The sequence below is a fragment of the Aulonocara stuartgranti genome, assembly GCF_965226115.1.
Source record: "Aulonocara stuartgranti genome assembly, chromosome: 3".
NCBI classification, from domain to species: Eukaryota; Metazoa; Chordata; class Actinopteri; order Cichliformes; family Cichlidae; genus Aulonocara; species Aulonocara stuartgranti.
The window spans coordinates 18,400,041-18,422,737 of record NC_138941.1 but is presented as its reverse complement, the minus strand read 5'-3'; the positions used below and the strand labels follow the sequence as shown (position 1 = coordinate 18,422,737).

Genomic DNA, 22,697 nt, shown 5'->3' with positions numbered 1-22,697 from the left:
GACTTCATTCCTTTCCAAGCCAGCCTTGAGTGTCCTTTATTCAGCTCATCCTCTGCTTTACTTTTACACCTGATTTTAGCTGCTTTATCTCTCTTTCAACAAGTTTCTGTGCCTCAATCTTTTTCTTCTCTCCCTCATAACAAGACAGCTTCTTCTGCCTGAGAACATGTTGGAGTGATTTACTAATCCAGGGCTGCTTATTGGGGAAAATACTTCCTGTTTCCAAAGTAATCCCCATTTTTCCCAGAAAGAAATGTAAGTAGAAATCGATGATCTAAGTGAGAACATGAGCCTTTAAAAAGTCCCAGTGGGTGCAGTCAAAGCAGTCCCTCAGTCCCAGTATAGAGTCTTTGGTCCAGACTGGAACAACTGTGTGCCCAGTTTGAGCTCTCTTCAGTCCTGTGACCTGACAGACCCAGAGGGGCCATCACATCACATTTAGAAGCTCCCCTAATGGAGCCACAACACATGTCCAACACTTAGTCTGTCTTGTTGGACCAACTGGAAGAAATGATTCAAGGACTTAGTCACAGAACAGAGATTCAAATCTCCAAAATCCAACTGGCTGCATCAGGACATATAGTCTGAAACTCTGCACAGTTTCCTGTTTGAAGCTGCTTCCTGTTGGCTTCAGCTGTTTGGAGTTTCCATTTTCTAAACTTCTAAATTCTGAACCTTCTTCAGCTCTGAACAGATGATGAAACACTGAATGATTTCAAGCTCACACTTTGTCTAATAAACTTACATCTTTCATTCTTTATACAGATTGATGAGCTGTGGTTTGTCAGAGATCAGCTGTGATTATCTGGCAGCAGCACTGAAGTCCAACCCCTCCCATCTGAGAGAGCTGGAGCTGCAAGGAAACAACCTGAAGCATCCAGATGTGAAGCAGCTGTCTGATCTTCAGCAGAGTCCAGACTACAGACTGGTGACTCTGGTGTAAGTAGAGTGATGGAGTGAGTGGGTGGTGCTGTCAGCAGTATTGTACTAAACACAGTCAGTATGAAACAAAGATCCAGTGTTTCCTGTAAAGCTGCAGCTTCTCAGTGAAGCTGTGAGAGGAGAATGGTGACAGGCTTCAGGATTGGACACAAACACTTCCTGTTTCTGACCTTTATGGTCACCATAGTAACGGCTGACACGCTCTGATCAAACACTGTCAACAGCCAATCAGCTCTCTGAACAAAGCAGCATGCAGACCAATGACTGCATTCGTTTCCAAGTTTAAAGCAGTGAAGAACACAGTCTGTAAGTGAGGAAGAGTTTAGTGAGAGCAGATGTTTGGATGGAATTCCTCCAGTTAACAGCTGGAACCGTCCATCTGGATTGTTGGGCTTGTTGTTGGGGTTCCTACAGAGCTCAGAGTGGACACACCAAGGTTCTTCTAATGAATGAAAGTCCAAACTCAAACTAGGAGGGAAAAACATTTTCATCAACTTCAATAAAAATCCAAAGATTAGAAAAAGTGAAGCAACAATGAGTCCTAGTACAGTCCCAGCACTGAAGTCCCTGCTGCTCTTTATACTGGATGTGCTGCATCACTGACTGACAGCTGATGAAGAGTCTCTGGAAACACTCGTTTATCTCCTCTGCTCTTCCTTCTTCTCTCTGCAGGTGGAGCCGATTATGGTAAATAGGACGGTGTGTGTGCTGAGAGAGGAGGAGCTGTGTCCTGATGATCCAGAGAGGTTGAAGCAGCAGCAGCTTGTGTGTAGAGACGCTCTGACTGGGCCATGTTACTGGGAGGTGGAGAGGAGAGCTTCATCCAGCAGTGACTGACAGAGGAATGAGAAGAAGTGCAGATGACTGTCAGTGCTGCAGAGTGAACTGCTCTGAGAACAGCTCCACTGTCAGACACAATGTAGAGTCCAGCATCATCCCTGTGTGTCCCTCTGGATCTGACAGAGGATCATCAGTGTATCTGGACTGCTCTGCTGCTGCTCTGTCCTTCTACAGTCTCTGCACAGTCTCTGTCTGACTCTGGCTTCAGACCCTCCTGGATCAAACTCACCTGGAAAGACTTTCAAACATCACTCAATAGATTTGAATACAGAATATATTTGATATATACTGTAGATGTACTGTAGAGTTGCAGTTTGTCACTTGTAAATACAGTCTGTGAGCAGCTGTGAGCTGAAAGATCTTTCTAGAAACACGAAATGTTTTCACTCTTCTGTTGCTTTTTCATATATTTCCACAACATTAATATTGATCCCACCTGTCTCACCTGTTTCATGCTTTTATACATAATAACAGGACACGTGTGATCTGAGCGCTGCTGTGGTTGCTGTGCTGCACGTCTTCATTTAGATAACAGAGACATCTAGTGGTTCAGAGGGAGAACTGCAGGAGGTGGAGCTGTGTTTTAGCATGGAAAACTTTTTATCTTTTAGGCGCAGATACAAATATGACAAGTATCAGTGTGAGATACAAAAGGTCACATCAGTCAGCAGAGGGAACAGTGATCACACAGCAATGTAAGAATAGAAACATAACAGTGAATCTGGACATGTATACAGAGGGAAGCAAACAAACAGGATGTAACACTACATTAAAGCCACAAATGGGAAGAAAACAAACACAAAGGAAAATATATTTGATCTCAGGAATCCAAATCAGATGCTTTAGAGCAGGGGTCGGCAACCCTGGGCACGCGTGTCACAGCTGCCACGTGAAGGGTTAACTGATGGCACGACCATAGCTGGACTGGCCATCGGGCATACTGATGGTGATTTTTCGTTTTTAATGGGCCGATGATGTTTTTTTATTTTTTTGTAACGGTATAAACAATGAAAGATAGCGGATTGGCCGGATGCTGGTCGATGTGTAGAAATAAGTCAGTTGTTTGGTGGTGGCTTTGGCGGAGCTTCCACAGAGGCAGCAGGTGGATGAGGGAAAGGGGAGGCAGGAGGAGCAGAGACCTGAGGCGGCCGCCGGTCCGAGTGTCAGGTGAACTGAACTTCAGGTAAGAAGTTATGACCTGCAGTCTGTCTGGGTCAGATATAAACCAAGTTTAGGTGGAGTTTATTTTCCTTGTGCTGACTTTTTACAGTCAGTTATAATAACTCCCACTCAGAGGAGACCAGAGATCACATTAACATGTGTGTCTCTGTATTAAGAAACATGACATATTGGCCCAGTTTATTTTTCTTATCATTGTTGTGAGGAGACCATAAATAGCATTTGTATTTTCTGTTGTACGGTTCATTTGCTGTTATGGATAAAAAGTCTTTTTTTGTTTCATAATAGCTGATAAATATTCGCTGATAGCTGCAAACATCTGCGCACAAATATAATCCTATGAAGTGGTTCTATATAGTGTGTAATTTATTGCTAATGCAATCATATGGCACATTGACTTCTGAGGAAATGTTAGATGCACTCATCATCAGAAAGGTTGCCGACCTAAACCAGGAGGTTTAGAGTATCATAGAGTTTTTGTGGTTTGTTTTCTTTAAGTCATTTCACAGATTTTCTCTATAATTTCAATTCCTTGAATAAAACAACAAATTTAGGGGATGATTTTGTAATCCGACTTTATGTATGAAAGATTTGACTAAACATAAAACAATCTTCCAACTCAGTCGTCATTCTTATCTTGTGAAATCAAACCAAATGTTCTGTTGTCTCTAAATCAGGGATTGATGAAATCTTTGGTTGCATCCATTTATGAACATGTTCTCATTCATATTAAATCGTAGTCTAAGTCCTTCTTTAGAGGGATAAATGTCATTCATTATCTTCAAATGTGTTTCTGTTGTTTTGGGGGGAAGTTTGAAGTCCATTGTTCAAAGTCTGTTAATGAAACTTTATGAAGTTTATGTAGGATGTTTTTCCTATTTTGTATTTGTTTGAATTATGATGTATTTCTGACTCTTGCTGCCATGATGCCAGGTCTCTCTTGAAAACAACATTTTTAGTCTCAATTAAATTTTCACCTGGAGAAATAAAGATGATAATAATAATTTTGTCTTCAGGGAATCATTTCTCTGTAAAACAGCTTCTTCTGAAACTCTTGTTACATTTCTTGTTTATTGTTTGCTGGTTTTAGAAAAATGTCATCGTCTCTGTGTGAACTTAAACTCTACATGTGGTGTCAGCTATAAACGAGCTCTAGAGTCTAATAACGATGCTTTTATTATTGTCTGGTATCCAACCTAACCCTGGGCCTCTGGCTGAATGTGAAACACCAGCAGATGTTAAAAACTGTCTGGGTTACACGTGCATCACGTCGTGTGCTTCCTGACATGGATATGATTGGAATCTGGGCCTGTTCAAGCGGTGCTGGTATCATTGTTGTTTCTGAGACTTTCCAAATCTTTACTGGATAAAAACGTAGCAACTGATGGATTTAACATTTAGCTCTCAGACTGTCCCAGAAAAGGCGGAGGTCTGGAAGTTTATGTGAAGGTCTGTCTTGCTGCTCAAGTCTTGTTCTCTCCATCTGCACCTCAGCCATTTGAAATCTTGGCCTTAACTATTGATCTGTTTGGAAATCAGACTGTTGTTGGCTGCTATCAGCCTCCACCTGCTTCCCCCAGCACATCACCGTCTCTGGTTCAACTTTTATCTGAGCTGCATTTTAATGACGTCTTTCAGATGGATGATTTTCATTGGGACTGGCTTTCTTCTGTGTCTGATGAGTTTAAGGCACGCTGCTTGTTTTTAAAACTGACTCAAATTATTTAAAGCCTCACACGCCTTGATCCTAAACACCCAGATAAATCTGCTCTTATTGACCTTTTTTAACTAACATGCTGCGTAAGTTTTCCACGTCTGCAGTTTTTGCCAACGACCTGAGTGATCACTGCGTAGTTGGTGCTGTGAGAAACACTAAAATCTCACGCTCCGAGCCCGCATCAGTTTGAACTGGGGTCGTATTAAACAGGCTGACAATGTCAGTTTGGGAACATTTACAGGAGAGTTGTGTCTACTTTGTGGACAGACACGCCCCTTTTTGCCAGGTCAGGGTGAAAGGTCGGGACAGGCCTGGTTTGGTTCAGTACCGGCCGATCTCCTACATGAGAGAAACCAGGCCTGGGCAGGAAGTCTGGCTCTGATGCTGATTGGCTACGTTTTCATTAGCTGTGTAATCGGATTACTGCCTCCATCATCAAGATGTAACTATTTTTTACTTTAACGACTGACAGTCCAAACGACCGTAGGAGGTTTTGGCAAACTATAAAGTGTCTCTGCCAGCTGTGACTCCTCAGAGCTTCCTCCTCACTTAAATATCGACTCCACTCCTGTGTCACACAAAACTGAAATGTTGCTTTAACAAACACTTTGTTGCTTCTTGCTCTTTGTTCAGCACAGTATCTGATGGTAAACCTCTTGCACACAACTCTGCTCGTAGTTCCTGCTTACTGATACCTTTTCCTTCACACCTGTCACAGTAGAAGAGGTTTGTAAGGCTTTGAATAGCCCCAACACCAGAAACTCGTCCTCACAATCGTTCTCCTTCCTTCTTGCACTTGGCTGCAAATATCATAGCTGAGCCAGTGTCTTATATTTTTAATCTTTCTCTACAACAGAAGAACACCACTATACTCTGTGTTCTCTGGTTAACTGGTCCTCATTGGTCTTACACAGGATGGTCCATTAGTATCATTTTATCTATCAATCTGTTTCTGGGTTACTGCCTCCTATTCATCAGAGTACATGTTAGGCAAACAGTTTAGTCACAGCCTGCAGTCTCAGGACATCATTACATCCACTGTTCCATCAGTTCATGCAGAGCTTGGGAAGAAGGCGTTCTCCTTTTCTGCTCCGTCTTCATGGAAAACATAACCGAAGGATTTAAGACTCTCCGTTGATTTCACTTGCAGACTTCAAAAGACGTACACATGTTTTTGTGAAACCATCTCTGGGAACTTGTTCTCGTTTTTAATGTGACTGAGTACATTACACAAACTTTTCTCTTATTGTTGTAATTTTAATATGTGTGTCTGGAACAGGTCTCTCTTGTAAATGAGACATTGAGTCTCAATGAGCCGACCTGTATAAATAAAGCTTCAATTACAAAGTCCTTTGTATAAAAGCTCCTTCAGCTGCCAGTGGGACGTGCTGTGGCTCTATCGGTTGCAGAGCCTTTATATTGTTAGTTAGAAACTACAAATATAATGGCTCACTGTATTTCAGAATCAGAGAAACTTTATTAATCCAGGAGGGAAACTGAGTTGTCATAGCAGCAAATATACAAGAAGCAACAAGCACTCATATAAAGTGAGTGTAGAAACAGAGTTATGATAAATAAATATTCAGATAAATAATATCAATATATAATATAAATAATCTATAATCCAGTTTTGAGTTCCCTCCCCAGACACCTTAACGCCCACTCACATCCTGGGCCATCTGACCTCAGGAAATCACATGATAGGGTGGGGCCAGGTTTCACAATGAGCTCACCCGAAACGCTGGCTGATTAGGACCCCCACCCGCTTTCACACCTTGGCTCATGTGATTACGTAGAGGATCATCAGGGGGTCCTTTGTCCCTCTTTGGGGGGAAACTCCCACTGGGTTTAAATCTGGGACTCCCCACCAACTGACCCTTAGAACTGAAGAAGCTTCTCAGATGAGAGGTGAAACGTCTTCAAGCAACTCAAAGAAGTCCAGACGCTTTTCTTTGCAAGCTCCTTAGTCTACAATGACCTGGATGACTGAGAACCGTCACAGACAACTCAGTCCCATATTTTAGGTTATTCTGAATAAATCGTTCATGCCCTCTCTTTGGAAAGAAGCTGTTGTGGTTCCTGGTCCTAAATCTAGTCGTCCAAAAGTTCTAAACGACTTCAGGCCTGCTCCCCTCACCTCAGTCTTTGAAAAAATCATCAGAAATGTGATTATGGAAGACACTGAACTTCAGCTTGATTCAATGCAGATTGCACATAAGCCCAATAGAGGAGTGGAGGACGTGCTTTTGATTCTACTTCACCTGATTGTCAAACATGTAGAGAGTAAAGGACTTCAGTTCATCGATTTCTCTGCTTCTTTCAATAACACAGCCCCAGATTTGAATCAAAAGACTTTTAGAACAGTTTGAAATCCGGACAAACCTGAGCAAGTGCAGTCATATAAATATCTTGATGACAAATGCTATTATTTTTCTGTAAAGCAAATTGACCTAAAAGTAAAGTAACCTTGATATGTCAGGATGTAGATGTCCCACCCAACAACGTCACCCAGCCCTGAAACATCGGTACTGTTCAAGGCAGCATTGCTGTCCACACGTCCATCAGAGTGTTTCTTTGGACTTCATGGTGTTGCTGCTCCCAGTATTCTCTGAGACAACCTCTGAGGCCATCACAGAGCAGCTGTATTTGTACTGACATTACATTACACACAGGTGCACTCTATTTAGTCATTAGCACTCATCAGGCAATGTCTATGGGCAACTGACTGCACTCAGACCAAAGGGGGCTGAATAATAATGCACATAACAATTCTCTTCACTCTGCTGACAAGAGATTCAACCCCCACTATGAGCACCTTCTAAAGAGCACCATTGAAAGTATCCTCACCAACTGCATCACTGTGTGGTATGACTCCTGCACTGGGTCCTGCAGGAAAAATATGACAACGGGTAGTGAGAGCAGTGGAGAGGATTGCAGGGTCCTCTCTTGCCTCCCTCCCCAGGCAACCCGTGTGCCTGCCTCATTCGAAAGGTCCTCTTCATTACAGGTGACTCCACTCATCTCTTCAACAGCGTCTTCAGTTTGCTGCCATCAGGAAGGATACTGAAGAGACCTTTTGACCTTTACATTTTCGTTAATATCTTTAAAACAGAAGCAGCAGAAACGAGAATTTTAGCAGCACAAACCAGCACAAGCGTAGCACAGTTGATTGACACCAGTTTTGTTTGATTTAATTAATGTGGGGGGGCTGGTTGACCTCTGGGGACCTCTAGAAATTTTCTTGAATATCTTTAAAATGATAGCAGCACAAACAAAAAATTTTACAGCACAAACGTAGCATAAACGTTTGATACCACTTTTGTTGGATTTGAAGAAGGTGGGGGGTCGCGGGAAAAACCAGCAAAAGAACTCGAGCAGCCGGGCTATGTAAAAGGTGTAGGGGGGCATGTTTGCGGTCACGTCCAGCGGGTGTGTGGGCTGTTTGAGTCATCTGTTACCAGGCAAACTCCAATGCAGCAGGCTGCTGAACACACACAGGCCTCCTGCATCCTCCTCTTCAGCTCTGCTTGCCCGATATCGTGACCTAAGCAGGGTCGGGCCTGGTCAGTACTTGGATGGGAGACCGCCTGGGAAAACCAGGTGCTGTAAGCTTTTGCACTTCCACACACAAACTGCAGAGGGCACTTCTGCTCCTGCTTGTGCTTAGAGGCATGAGAAGTTAACATTTATGGGTGATAAAATCCTTTTTCTATATTTTTAACATGAGAATATCAGTTTTCCATCTTGTGTTCCAGAGTAATCGGACAAAAGACAAACGTAGAACAAGGAAAAAAGAGGCCAAGTGTCTCACCTATAAAACAAAATGACTGTTTTCTGAATAGTCTCACACAGATAAACATTTGCAGGGAATACCTTTTCCTTCAAAACAAACGTCACAGACTGTGTTTTTCTTTACTGATTGTATTTGAGTAGAAACTCAGATTAAAATGGCATCAGTGCTCATAAAATGATTTAACTGTAAAAGTAGGTGTAGTGGATCACTTTGCATAGATCTAGATAAAAGTGCTGTAAGCAAAGACTACAGTGGTCATTGAGCAGCTGTTCCTATAATGTGAATCTGGGATAAAGGCACAGATTATTTGTTTGCCTTTGTTTCCTGGTTCTTTCTTTCTTATCCAAATGGAAAAAGAGAGCATAAAAGTACTGTTTACAAGCAGCTTATCTATCTCATTGTGCCCACTATCATAAAATCTTGGTTGACTGAGCACTGAGCCATCTGCCACTCGAAATTGAACCTGTGTGGGACAACAACAAAGTCCAGTATACTAAGTTTCAGTAATGTGCAGTTTTTTCTGTGGAAGATGTAAATCTAAATAGATGTCCTATTGTATGCATAATATACCACTGAACTTTATAAAACAACTTCTAAAAGCAAATTTCGATTTATTTTAGATTTTCTCAAATCCAAACAGTGCTAAAAGCATGCACACAGTCAAATATTTTTCATACGAGGTGCTGAAGGTTCTGCAATGTTCTGTCAGTGCGCCCCAGGGCAGCTGTGGCTACAATGTAGCTGCCATCACCAGTGTGTGAATGTGTGAATGATGTATCTGTGGCTTTTTGTCACACTTGGAAACCACGGTGTTGTGCAGCTATTTGCCTTGTTGCAGGGTTTTTAAAAAACTGCAGTTTTGATTTTAGTGAAAGACACCGTCTCATGACTCATTGAGTGCCGCGACTGACAAGCCAATCCGTGGCCTGCAGTCTGACGATGTCACATTTCCTGACTGCTTGGAACCCCGACTAAGTCGTCCTGTAGCCCACATCATAATGTTTCCATCTCTCTGCTTGACTGCGGGGATGCTATTTTTTGCATCACACTCCTATTTCAAAAGGTCAGTTAAAGCCACATAATTGGAATTTCGTTTCATCTCCCCACAGCACTTTCTCCAAAGTCTTCCCTGAATCATTTAGATGTTCACTGGCACTTGAGATGGGCCTATACATGTTTCTCCTTGAACAGGTAGCTACCCTATGTTAGCCTAGCTTTCTATCACTGATGCTCTGTGTGTATTGTTATGGTTCAAAATATGGGGATGGAGACAAGAGACAAGAGAAAAAAACCACAATAACAACACTGGTCCGGCCGGGTTAAGTCAAACGATGATTTTAATGATCACACGCGTGGGAGATGGACACTGATGCAGACAGCCTCAGATCTCAAAATGGTGGAGCATTGCTCAAACTCTTATAGCCTCTGGTTCTCCCACCTTATCATAAAAGCCTAAACATTCACATGCTTTTCTCTCACACGGCGCCTAAGCTACGACCTTGGCTCCCTGTTTATCTGCTCCTGCTGAGTTGGGGCAGAAAACTCCAGCATGTTCTGTTCTCTTCTAATCAGACAAATAAGGCGATGGCTTTCTGCAGCAGTATTATGCATCATAAAACAATATCATTCATCCACAATAAATCAGCAGTCTACTTTAATGCAAATCAGTTTAACTAATGCAATAGTTATCAGCTTCTTCTAATTCAGGAGAATAATGCAAACTAAAACTACATAATAATTCACAATCTTTAGTTAGGGGTATAACATGGCATAAAATAATATTATAATCTAACAGTATGCTGCTGCCTCTCTCTCATGTTACTTAAAAAATTAACCCCACAGCTTCAATAACCGTATCTAAAAATCTCTCAGTGAAAGTTACGGTTGTAGGTTTGGAAACATTTTGGGGTAGCCAGTGTTAAATAGAGACAGGGCCACATTCTTTATCTAGTCATTGTAATGAAAGAAGCACATTAAAAACTATATGAGAGTTTGCTTTTAACAAGCATGTAATGACTCTACTTAGTTTAGGTAGTCTTAGGGAGTCAAACTGAAAGTAGCATTTTGTGGATGTTTTCCCTGCTGCCCGATCCCATCAGTGTCTTAAAGCATCATTTTTTATGCGCCCTGGTGTGACAGTGGTTTCATGGCGCTACAGGTTACCTGAGCACATCAGGTATATTACAGTTGAAAACCAGTGCCCGGCCTTCCAGTGGGTGTTCGACCCCTCGTGCACAGCTCAGGAGTCTAAACGACCCAGCAGTTATGGACATGTGTGTTTTTGGTGTGCTGTCCCTCGTTCTCCCTGCTTGCAGGTATATCTGTGTGTGTGTGTGTGGATGCCGGAGTTTCTGAGAGCACCTGTTTACAGGCACCTTCAGGCCTGGTGGGTGTGGCCCTGCCAGGTGGTTGGCCACACTTGAAGACCATCACACAGCTGATCAAGCCTTGTCGGAGGAGCTACTTAAGAATGCGGTGGCGCTCTCTCTGACGCTGGATCATTGCGTGACTTCACGTTAGTCTCTCGGCCAGTCAGTACGGATAGTCTGCCGCATTGTATGTGTCTTACGGCTGCCTGTTTGTTATCTCCCCAGGAGAAGCGTGGAGACGAGAGGGCAGCGAGCACGGGGTGCTCAGACACTGAGGAGCGGAGACAAGGAACACTAGCACTGGGAAGAGGACATTTCACGGGAGTCGGGAACGCACTGCGGATTTATTGTTATTTTCCATTCACTGTAAATAAACGCACTGCTTGCATTCAGAGCTCCGTGCCTGGCTCCTCCTTCCTCACATCCCCACGGTTGACGCTGGCCAACCGTGACAAATAGCTTTTCTTAGATTCATTATTAGTTCAACATTGACAAATAGTAGTTGACTAATATCAGGAGCCAAAAAGAAAACAAAAAACAAACTAAATAAATATTTCAGACGCTGAAAATAAATTATTACGGTTGTTTAAATTTGCTGTCAGCAAGTTAGGTCTAATACATGTAGTCAATCTAATGAATCAATATTACATGTAAAAAGTACAGAACTGAAAATGAAACTAAAATATAACGGTAAATGAACTGGTTCTTGTATAAAACCTTTCTACTCTCTACAACTTGCCTCATTCATGCACTCACTTTTTTCTATGCTTTTTCTCTGTAAGTGCTTTCTATCTAACATTAATACGCATTCATCCTCCCGATGGATGCATCGGAGAGCAACTTGGGGTTAGCGTCTTGCCCAAGGATATTTGGCATGCAGGCTGGAGCAGGCGGGGATTGAACCAGCAACTTTCTGATTAGTAGGTTTCCTGCTCTACCTGAGCTACAGACACCCCAATTTGTGGTGCTCTGGAAACAACACGTTCTCATCCCAACAGGTAACGATGCTATGTGACAAATCATCGGTATGTGTAAATGTGTTTTTGTTCTAATCATGAATCGCTTTGTAAAACAAGACCTGATAGGGTTAAGGTTAAAGTTATGGTTAGAGTTAATGTTAGGGATAGGGCTGGAATGGACGGCTGGAGCCTCTCCTCCAAGTGTGTGTTACTGCCGCCATCAGCATTCTGTTGTATTCTGTTGTCTGCTTTTCTCTGTAAGCGCTTCGAGCCTGTACTTTTTTGCTTTAGCTGAGTAATGAAGTTGAATCAGTACTTTAACTTTCACTGGAACAATAGTATTTTTACTTCTACTTAAGTGGAGAATGTCTGATCTTTTGCCAACTCTGGCTGTCTCTCAGTCTTGGAATACCCACTTGTTGTCCAGCGGTGTCCTGGGAATATGGGAACTAGACAGACTGGGGAAACAATGGGAGGAGACACAAAGATGGAATCACTTTTACCATCTTTTATGTATTTGCTGGTCGTCTTATTTCTTCTATTTTGCAAGCACAGTGTTGCAATCATTGTCTTTGTGGTACAATGACACAGGTAGAATGCAGGTGTTTTCATGTAACACGATGCCAGAAAGATGAGTAATGTGTTTTGAAGAGAAGATAAAACATCATGTTTGAACAAAGATAAGCAGCAGACACGTCTGTGTGTGAGTTGTTCAGGTTCAGTAAGAAGGTAATATGTCTGCAGAATTTGTAATTCTTATGAAGATATTGCTTGTACAATAAATAAAATCCCTTTAACTTCTTCTGGAGAGTGTCTTTATATATTTAGTCATTTTGGGGCGATCCTTTATTTAGTAGTAACTCTAGTTGGGGATATATATCAGAGTTTACTTTCAGATATGAGCATTGTGTTTCCTGTGGATGAATGAATGAATTATTTATTTATGTAATTTTTGAAAGACTGGCTCATGTAAAATCTCTGAAAGTATGACAAAGCTCTCCTGTTACACTTTATGGACACCTGAGCGTCACCATGAGGGCCTGTCTTTATTCACTTTATTCACTGAAATCCACTTTTATAATGAATTCACAGTAATCACTGACACCTTCAGAGCATTACATTCATTAAAGACGTCTTCTACACCTACTCTTCCAGACGACCGACACATACTTCAACCACTGCAGGTTAACCAGCCACTCATCAGTAAAGCAAAAACTAAATGTAAATGTCCTCATGTGGAAAAGACTGAAACACAACTCCCATATATCACTAATGTAACAGATCCATTTAGGGAGAGTGAGAACACTAGGCTGGATGTGTTTTAATGCAGGAACATTCATCATGTCTTCAGTTCAACAAATCATTTACATTGAATATGTGAGCTGGATGGTTACACGACACAATGTGATTGTCAACAATAACTGCAATGAACGCTGGTTTGAGGGCGGAGTCAAGGAGGCCATTTACGTGAAAAGGGAAAGACCCTCTCTGAATCAAGGAGGGGGCCTAAGGGTACATCTGTCACCATCTTACAATGCTGTGATTGCAGCCGTTCTCCAACTCTCTGTGAATGGTACTCAGGACCATTGATCAGTGGTTGTTGATCAATGGTCATGAGAATTTGCATAATCATGATTAAGGAACTGACCTCCCAGCCCATTGTTCCTTCAGTCGGCTGGTTTCTCTGACTGAAAACGCTACGTCCAGAAGAACAGAATCAACTTTTGGAGATTTACTTCCCTGATGATTGAGCACGCATCAAGACCTTTTAATCAGGCCAACAAATATCTTGTACTCAATTTTAGCAGCAGCCATTGTGACACTGATGATAAAACTTGTGTAAAAGTGCGAAGCTGTAAAAAAGTAATTATAAAAAAGCGTTTTTGTAGCTGAATGTTACTGGATAGCTGTTTCATCTGTAACACATCAAAATAACCTGCTAAGGTTTAATAGGCTATAAGGAACACACTCACTTCCTGAGCCCTGGGCAATAAGAGACGTTTTGTGTTTTATGATTTATTGATATGTTTGATCCTTTCTGACCTGCGTTAATGAAGCAGTCATTAGAGCACCATGTCCGCTAGAATAGTTCTGTAGTTTGATGCTTGAGTCGTTGCAGACTTGTTGAAACTCCCTCACCCGTCAAAGCAGCGTCTTTGTTATTCGAGTCCAGCAGATGGCAGTGTTTCACTGTCTGACGGCTGTCTGAAGCTTCAGCTGGATTATCCGTTTTCATGTTTGATTAGAGGTTTGTGTGTGTGTGTGTGTGTGTGTGTGGGTTTTTAGCCACGAGTTGTCCACGATAAAGCATATTGAATGGCCTGTCTAATATTGTTAGAATTCTCCTTTGGGTTAGTTTCATTACTCAATCGGGACATTTATTTGGAAAAAGAAAAAAAGAGGGGAAAAAAAGAAAAAAAGAGGGAAAAAAAGAAAAAAAAAAGAAAAGAATTAAAAATAAATAAATCCTCATAGTTTACATTTACAAATATCAATACTGAATGTTACGTCCCTCTGCAGCTTCTAATCGTCTCAGTGTTTTCAGCTGGTGCTAACTGGCCACACCTAGTCAGGTGTGGATAAAAGCATACCTGAGGCAAGCTTCCCGGCAGTGCACTAGTCTTTGCCTTGGTGGCACCAGCCATTTTAGCCAACCTGGTTTTCCATTTTAGGATGAAACCTCTTCTCACCCACACTCTGTTATTCATCTCTGTTTTTATGTTGCGGCTTTTGAGCCGGGTCGTAACATGAGTATAATCACACTGGAAGTACCAGCATCAGGAATGTGGTTTCTTCTTTTTGGATCTATAATATTTAGTCTGGTTAGTTATTGTTACTGTAACCAGTGCAAAATCTGCTCTGATGACTCAACGTTAATGTTTGAGCCCCTGAGCGCTAAAAGAAGTGTTTTGTAAAGTATTAAAACTACCTTTAATGGAAGGAAAAACGGATCACTGCTTCCTATAAGAGTTGGTTTTCTCTGTGTGTGTAGCCACTCTGTGCCTGGTGGACTTGGCTGGCAGTGAGCGAATGGTGAAGAGCCAGTCTCAGGGTGACCGTTTCAAAGAGATGACCGCCATCAACAGCTCACTGTCCAACCTGGGCGTCGTTATCGCCGCTCTGGCCAAAAAGGTCTGCAGCTGCAGTTTCTGTAGTCTTAGATGTCACACCTGCTTTCTTTACATTTACAGTATTAATGATTTTTTTGGCCTTTGTGTTCCAGGAGACTTACGTAGCTTACAGGAACTCGAAGCTCACGTACCTCCTTCAGGGATGTTTGGGGGGGAAACGGCAAAACGTGAGTTTGTTGACATCACAAATCTTTATAATGACGACACATAAAACTGAAGGAATTTATCCCCAAAAAATATTTAACAGCGTTTGATCTCATCACTTCAGATTGTGACTGTTTATTCTTTGGCACTAATTTTGGATGTCTTTATTTGCAGCTTGATGTTTGTTAACATTGCTCCGGAGCCCGACAGCTTTGGGGAAACTCTGAACTCATTGAGGTTTGCCAGCAAGGTCAGTGCAGTCTTGTTTCCAGTGTTCATTGGACAGAGTACATTAATGATGTCCTTACATCAGCTGTTTATGGTAAACCAAAGCCATACTCCATATCCATTTTAATACCTTGGTGTGTAATTCATACTCACATTTTGTCTGAAGAGTAGGGATGTTCCTGGCGTCTTATTTACTAGTCGACTAATCGAGGGGGAAATAATTAGACTAACCAACTAATGTAAAACTAAGGAACATTCAGATATTGAGTTGATTTTCAGAACTGATTAATAGAAACTGTCAAACTAGACGCAGAGGTATCTTAAACCATTTATCACATTCTGTTAAATACAAATGAAAATGCATTACTACAAAAGATGTTCTATTAAAATATGACAATCATTTGAGAATCTAAAAGTACGTCTAAGTGTGGCGAGAATGATTCAGGTAATACATTATACAGCCGTTTTCTAGTCAGGTTGTGGGGGCAGCAGGAAGGACTACTCCTGACCACAGCTGATAGATGTAAACTGGCTAGCATGACCAAGGATGCTGGGGCCTCCTACTGGTAGGACGTGCCCAGCTGGAACAGCCTCCTGGCCAAGGTGGCTGTCACCTTTTGATGTGAAGGAGTAGTGACTCTACTCTGAGCCCCTCCCCCATTGACTTAACTGCTCTCCTAAAGGAGAGGTTTTCCACCTCTCAGGAAACTAATTTCCTCTGCGTGTATCTGCGATCTCAGTGTTAACAAGAAGATCAGGGTAGATTAATAGATTTATGGCGTTTCTCAACAACAGTGCACCATCTGGTGGTAGATCGCTGCCTAACATTTAGAACACAATGTACCAGCATTGGGCATCAATTAAAATGTTAACAATTAGATTGAACGACTGGTAAGTCTGATACAGACTAGTGACAATTAGTCGACTAGTCACATAAATCCCTGATAGAGCCCACAGAAGTGGCCTGCACCATGTGCGTGGCTTGCTTTGCAGTTTAACCACCAAAACACTCGTCTGCAGTGGAATTTCTTTGAGCTAATCGATTCATTTATTTCATTTCTTCTTCTAATTAATGTGGAAAATGGTGGCAAAGGTGGCTGAAATGAGTGATTCCTAGAGTTACATGTCAGTTTACAGCATAGGGATTAAGTTTACAGTATAAATACCACTGAATTGTACAAGGATTTGAAGTTTCACTGTAACTTTAACATTTTTGACAATTTTGTTTTGTTTTCTCCCCCACAGGTGAACGACTGCGTCATCAGGACAGCGACTGCCAACAAAAAGTAGAAATTATTAAAAAAAAACCCTGAGTTTTCTACTTTTTAGGTTCATCTCAGGTTTCCACGCTGAGTTGGTCATGACAGTTGCCATGTGTGATGGCATGCCACACATGGTAAGCTCCACACCTCACCACCCGTTGATTCACTTTAGTTTAATTTACAGTCACTACTTTAAAATATTCCATTTATTGTTCAATATCGTTTCTTTATTAAATGTATTCATTTTTCCATCACACCTTCCAATGTTTATATGGCGTGCACACATATTAACCTTGCAAGGTCAAAGCTCTGTTTTATGTTATATTAATACATCTTTGTTTGAGTTACCTGGGGGTTGGTGTCTCCTCCTGTCTGGCAAAGGGCTGGGAGACCTGAAGTACTACTGACAGCCTAATTGGATTGCACCACATGCAGGTGAACGACTGCGTCATCAGGACAACAAAGTAGAAATTATTAAAAGAGTAACTTTTATATATGTGCGTTTAAAGCAGGGTGTCAGTTTTTTTTGTTTTTTTTCCACATATGTTGGATTATGTTTCTATATATATACTTTGTAAAGGGTATTTTTAAATGAATGAAAATGAATAAATATGATTGTTTCTTTTACCTGTTTCGATGTCTGCCATATCATTAGTATGTTTCGTGGGAATTAAATGTTTATTTAACATGTACGCTATTACATTTACTCTACAAATAAAACCAAATTTAAAGGCTGTTGCATTTTATTGCCTTTTTTCTTTCCTTTTCTTAAAGTTATGAAGGCATCTTGGATGCCATTTCAGTGAGTGGGGGTTAATGCCCCACACTCTTTTCTGTCACTGCTTTGAATGCACAGACTGGTCTTAATGTTGATCTTTGTAATCTTCAGTGTTACGACCCGGCTCAAAAGCCGCAACATAAAAACAGAGATGAATAGCAGAGTGTGGGTGAGAAGAGGTTTCATCCTAAAATGGAAAACCAGGTTGGCTAAAATGGCTGGTGCCACCAAAGCAAAGACTAGTGCACTGCCGGGAAGCTTGCCTCAGGTATGCTTTTATCCACACCTGACTAGGTGTGGCCAATTAGCACCAGCTGAAAACACTGAGACGATTAGAAGCTGCAGAGGGACGTAACACCTCCTCCCTTAAAAGGGTTCCTCTAGGACCCCTAAACAAATTAAAAGTTCCTCTGAAGCAAGTTGGCATCTTTAAGCATGGATGCCCCTACATGAGGATCTGAAGTTGCCACACTGAACACACAAAAAGTAACATGTGACCAACACAAAAGAGCACAACAGTCAAACCCAAAATGATTACCTGATCTGCTACAACACAAAACCAAAAGTACACTAAAAACAACAAATCCCTTACTTTCCCTACCCTAGTCTTCAGTGGTGTACCTGGCTCGAGGCAACTTTAAACGCGAACTCGAGAGCAGGCAGCAGACCAGAGATATAGTCTCCTACCAAACTCTGAAGCGTACCCCCACCCAGGATAGCCACCAAACACAAACTAAAACAATAAAGCAAAACAACAAACAAGTGCTTCGATGGAAGGGCAGCACAGTCACCCAGCTGAAACACACTAAAGGGAGTTTGCTCAATTACACTGAACACCATCACTCACCCACTTAAAAGCAAAACAAACTGACATTCAGTCTCCACTAAAATGTCCAAAGATCCCGGACGAGCCACCACTTATGTTATGTATAGTGTGATTTGGCCATCTGAACACGCTACCTATATAAATCCCAGCAGGAAGCATGTTTTAATAGTGTGATTGGGTCATCTGAACATGCTACCTATATAAATCCCAGCAGGAAGCATGTTTTAATAGTGTGATTGGGCCATCTGAACACCCTACCTATATAAATCCCAGCAGGAAGCATGTTTTAATAGTGTGATTTGGCCATCTGAACATGCTACCTATATAAATCCCAGCAGGAAGCATGTTTTAATAGTGTGATTGGGTCATCTGAACATCCTACCTATATAAATCCCAGCAGGAAGCATGTTTTAATAGTGTGATTGGGTCATCTGAACACGCTACCTATATAAATCCCAGCAGGAAGCATGTTTTAATAGTGTGATTGGGCCATCTGAACACGCTACCTATATAAATCCAAGCAGGAAGCATGTTTTAATAGTGTGATTGGGCCATCTGAACACGCTACCTATATAAATCCAAGCAGGAAGCATGTTTTAATAGTGTGATTGGGTCATCTGAACACGCTACCTATATAAATCCAAGCAGGAAGCATGTTTTAATAGTGTGATTGGGCCATCTGAACACCCTACCTATATAAATCCCAGCAGGAAGCATGTTTTAATAGTGTGATTTGGCCATCTGAACATGCTACCTATATAAATCCCAGCAGGAAGCATGTTTTAATAGTGTGATTGGGTCATCTGAACATCCTACCTATATAAATCCCAGCAGGAAGCATGTTTTAATAGTGTGATTGGGTCATCTGAACACGCTACCTATATAAATCCCAGCAGGAAGCATGTTTTAATAGTGTGATTGGGCCATCTGAACACGCTACCTATATAAATCCAAGCAGGAAGCATGTTTTAATAGTGTGATTGGGCCATCTGAACACGCTACCTATATAAATCCAAGCAGGAAGCATGTTTTAATAGTGTGATTGGGTCATCTGAACACGCTACCTATATAAATCCAAGCAGGAAGCATGTTTTAATAGTGTGATTGGGCCATCTGAACACGCTACCTATATAAATCCAAGCAGGAAGCATGTTTTAATAGTGTGATTGGGCCATCTGAACACGCTACCTATATAAATCCCAGCAGGAAGCATGTTTTAATAGTGTGATTGGGTCATCTGAACACGCTACCTATATAAATCCCAGCAGGAAGCATGTTTTAATAGTGTGATTGGGCCATCTGAACATGCTACCTATATAAATCCCAGCAGGAAGCATGTTTTAATAGTGTGATTGGGTCATCTGAACACGCTACCTATATAAATCCAAGCAGGAAGCATGTTTTAATAGTGTGATTGGGTCATCTGAACACGCTACCTATATAAATCCCAGCAGGAAGCATGTTTTAATAGTGTGATTGGGTCATCTGAACACGCTACCTATATAAATCCCAGCAGGAAGCATGTTTTAATAGTGTGATTGGGTCATCTGAACACCCTACCTATATAAATCCCAGCAGGAAGCATGTTTTAATAGTGTGATTGGGTCATCTGAACACCCTACCTATATAAATCCCAGCAGGAAGCATGTTTTAATAGTGTGATTGGGCCATCTGAACACGCTACCTATATAAATCCCAGCAGGAAGCATGTTTTAATAGTGTGATTGGGTCATCTGAACACGCTACCTATATAAATCCCAGCAGGAAGCATGTTTTAATAGTGTGATTGGGCCATCTGAACATGCTACCTATATAAATCCAAGCAGGAAGCATGTTTTAATAGTGTGATTGGGCCATCTGAACATGCTACCTATATAAATCCCAGCAGGAAGCATGTTTTAATAGTGTGATTGGGTCATCTGAACACGCTACCTATACAACGGAGCCATTAACCACGTAAGGTAGCATATTCTGATAAGTTAGCACGGATTGATAGACAAGACTATAAATTTACGCTACGGTAGGATGTTTTGACAGAACACCTTTTCTCGTCGCCAACATTTTTCTTTTGTTAAGCTTACTGTTATCAAGGCATGGTAAATGAACAGTAAACCTTGCCTGATGACTAATCTTCCCGTTTCCCTCTCATTGATTTATTTGGGTTGTCATGGCAGAAGTATTAAACGATGCCTTTTATTAGAACATAAGCATTTAAATGGAGTAATTGTATTTGAATTAGTTAAATATGAGTGGGCAACTCTGACCATAACAAGACTGCATTTGCTCTAAAGAATTAATAAAAAATTTAGACATATTGTTGTCATTATTTTTACTCTTCAATTTTATGTGTTTTTTCTTTAAGATGGTATCAGAAGTTGCTCCTCCACCAGGAAAAAAATCATCTGCATATATTCTTTCACTACAGCCACGATTCTCCTCTGTGGTCTTCCTCATTCATCCTGTTTGGAGCTTAATGTTCAACATCCTTTATCTGTTAAAATTACAGAAGGAGAAGAAAGTAATCATCAGAGCAGGAATCATGATAAATGATAAATAGATTACCAGTACATACAAACATAACACTTGCATAATTTCTCTGATAACGCTGCATTGGATGGGTTTATTAACGGTGGGCTGAAATTGTACTACAGTCTGCTGGTGAGGAACTTTTTTGAGTGTTGAATAAAATGTCCTCCACAATCTGTATATGAATTGTCATTAAAACCACAGAGATTCTTACTTATAAAGGAAAGAAAAGTGGGACAAAGCCCATCAACATATAGTGTATATTTTCTGAAACATTACAAAGATGCAGGTAATTCTGGGTTCACCTGAATTACAGATTAGACTGGTGGACAAACAGAGATGTTGTGTACAACTGGTGACAGCATCAGTGACAACAAATTAATCAGCGAGGCTGGAAGCAGAATTAGGAGGCGTCAGAGTCAGCGAGGGTCAGAGATCGACGAACAAATTGCCCACCTTCATGGATAATGCATCCCCCTCAGAAGGATTCAAAATTAGGCCACGAAGAACAGTTCAGGAAACCTATTTTGTTTCGTCTGTGAAACTGTATAAATAAAATGTAAATTATGTTAAAGGCAAACACATTTGTAAGCCATAAGAAACAAACATGCTTTGCAATATACCTTCAAACATCTGTATAGATTTGATACATTATTTATTAACTGAATTTGCTAACATGTCTTACATAGTGAGTGTGTCACGGCTGCCGAGGCGAGCCGTGCGGAATAAATGAGGATCCAATCACAGGCAGTCGTGGAGAAGTGAAGGTGATTTATTGAACACAAAAAGAATGTGGACAAACAGCAAACGGGGCTCGAACTAAACTAAACTGGGAAACAACTAAACTACAGAGCACAATCCTGATTGAAAACGAGCAGAGGAGAATGACGATGAAAAGCAAGGAGAAGGCACGGTGGATACACTGAGTAATACGGCCGAACTGGCAACATGCAGGAGAACACACAGGGCTTAAATACACACACACCAGTAATCAGGGGATGAGAGACAGGAGGGCAACACAGCTGGGAGAAATCAGAGCTGATGGGACAGGGGAAATGTAAACTGAACATACTCACATCAGACAGAGACCTTCACAATAAAACAGGAAACTCAGACACGGGGAACCAAACAAGACACAGATCTAAACAGACAGCTTCACAAACAGATGGGGTGACACCATAGACAGACAGAGACACAGACTCAAAGGCAGACCGAATATCACACATAGAACTCAAACAATAATAATAATCATCATCATCATAATAAACTAGAAAATGATAACTAAAAGCACTGGGTCACTGACCCAGGACCATGACAGAGTGTTTCTTTTACTGATGATATTTCAGTGATATGTATTTTTTATGACTAAATAATGCTCTATCGAACACCTGGCAATAACAGCAGGTGTGGCAATTTTGTAATTTGTTGTTTAAATTTGATATTATTATAGGCAGTATATTTTCTTAGCCTTTGTCATACTCATGCTTAACCCTCTCAGGCTCAAATTAAGTTTTTGTTGCTAATGCACAAAAGAATACCTGCAGTGGTACTTCTGAGTAAAAAACTCATGAAATATGTATGTGGGGTGATCAGGTTGTTAGCTTTTAACTGTTGCATATCTGCAACGCCTGCCTTGAGAGGGTTAACAAAGCAATCTCAGAAACCGTACAGTAATCTTGGGTGTGTGGGGGTCACCCAGAGTCAGAATCTAGTGAGATATCAGTGTCACCTCTTACAGTTTTCCTGTAATCTGAGCTCAAATATGAGAAAATATAGAGTACAGTACAGTAAATTGGGTAAATTTTACTGTTAATTTTCTCTGAATCGTACAGTAATTTGGGCTGTGGATCACAGGGTGGAGTGGAAAAAGTGGAAAAGTGGAGATGAACCAAAACTGGGAGTGGATTGTGAAGTACAATAGTGTCAGGACCAGAGTTGGTCAAGTTACTTGAAAAAAGTAATCAGTAACTAATTACTGATTACTTCCCCCAAAAAGTAATCCT

General features: G+C 41.2%; 1 protein-coding gene and 1 long non-coding RNA gene across 4 annotated transcripts in view; both read left to right on the top strand.

Moving 5' to 3' along the window:
- The window catches only part of LOC309700493 (uncharacterized protein), a 2,098,293-nt gene that overhangs the window by 1,964,765 nt on the left and 110,831 nt on the right, over positions 1–22,697 (top strand). The window lies entirely within an intron of this gene.
- On the top strand, positions 14,251–17,140 carry LOC309701433. Of its 3 annotated transcripts, none has more exons than XR_014274983.1 (4): positions 14,251–14,621; positions 14,792–14,931; positions 15,023–15,097; positions 15,249–17,140. It is a non-coding gene; the product is annotated as an uncharacterized lncRNA (long non-coding RNA). The 3 variants fall into 3 exon arrangements; XR_014274984.1 differs by having other exon boundaries at positions 14,251–14,931; positions 15,249–15,324; positions 16,548–17,140; XR_014274985.1 differs by having other exon boundaries at positions 14,251–14,931.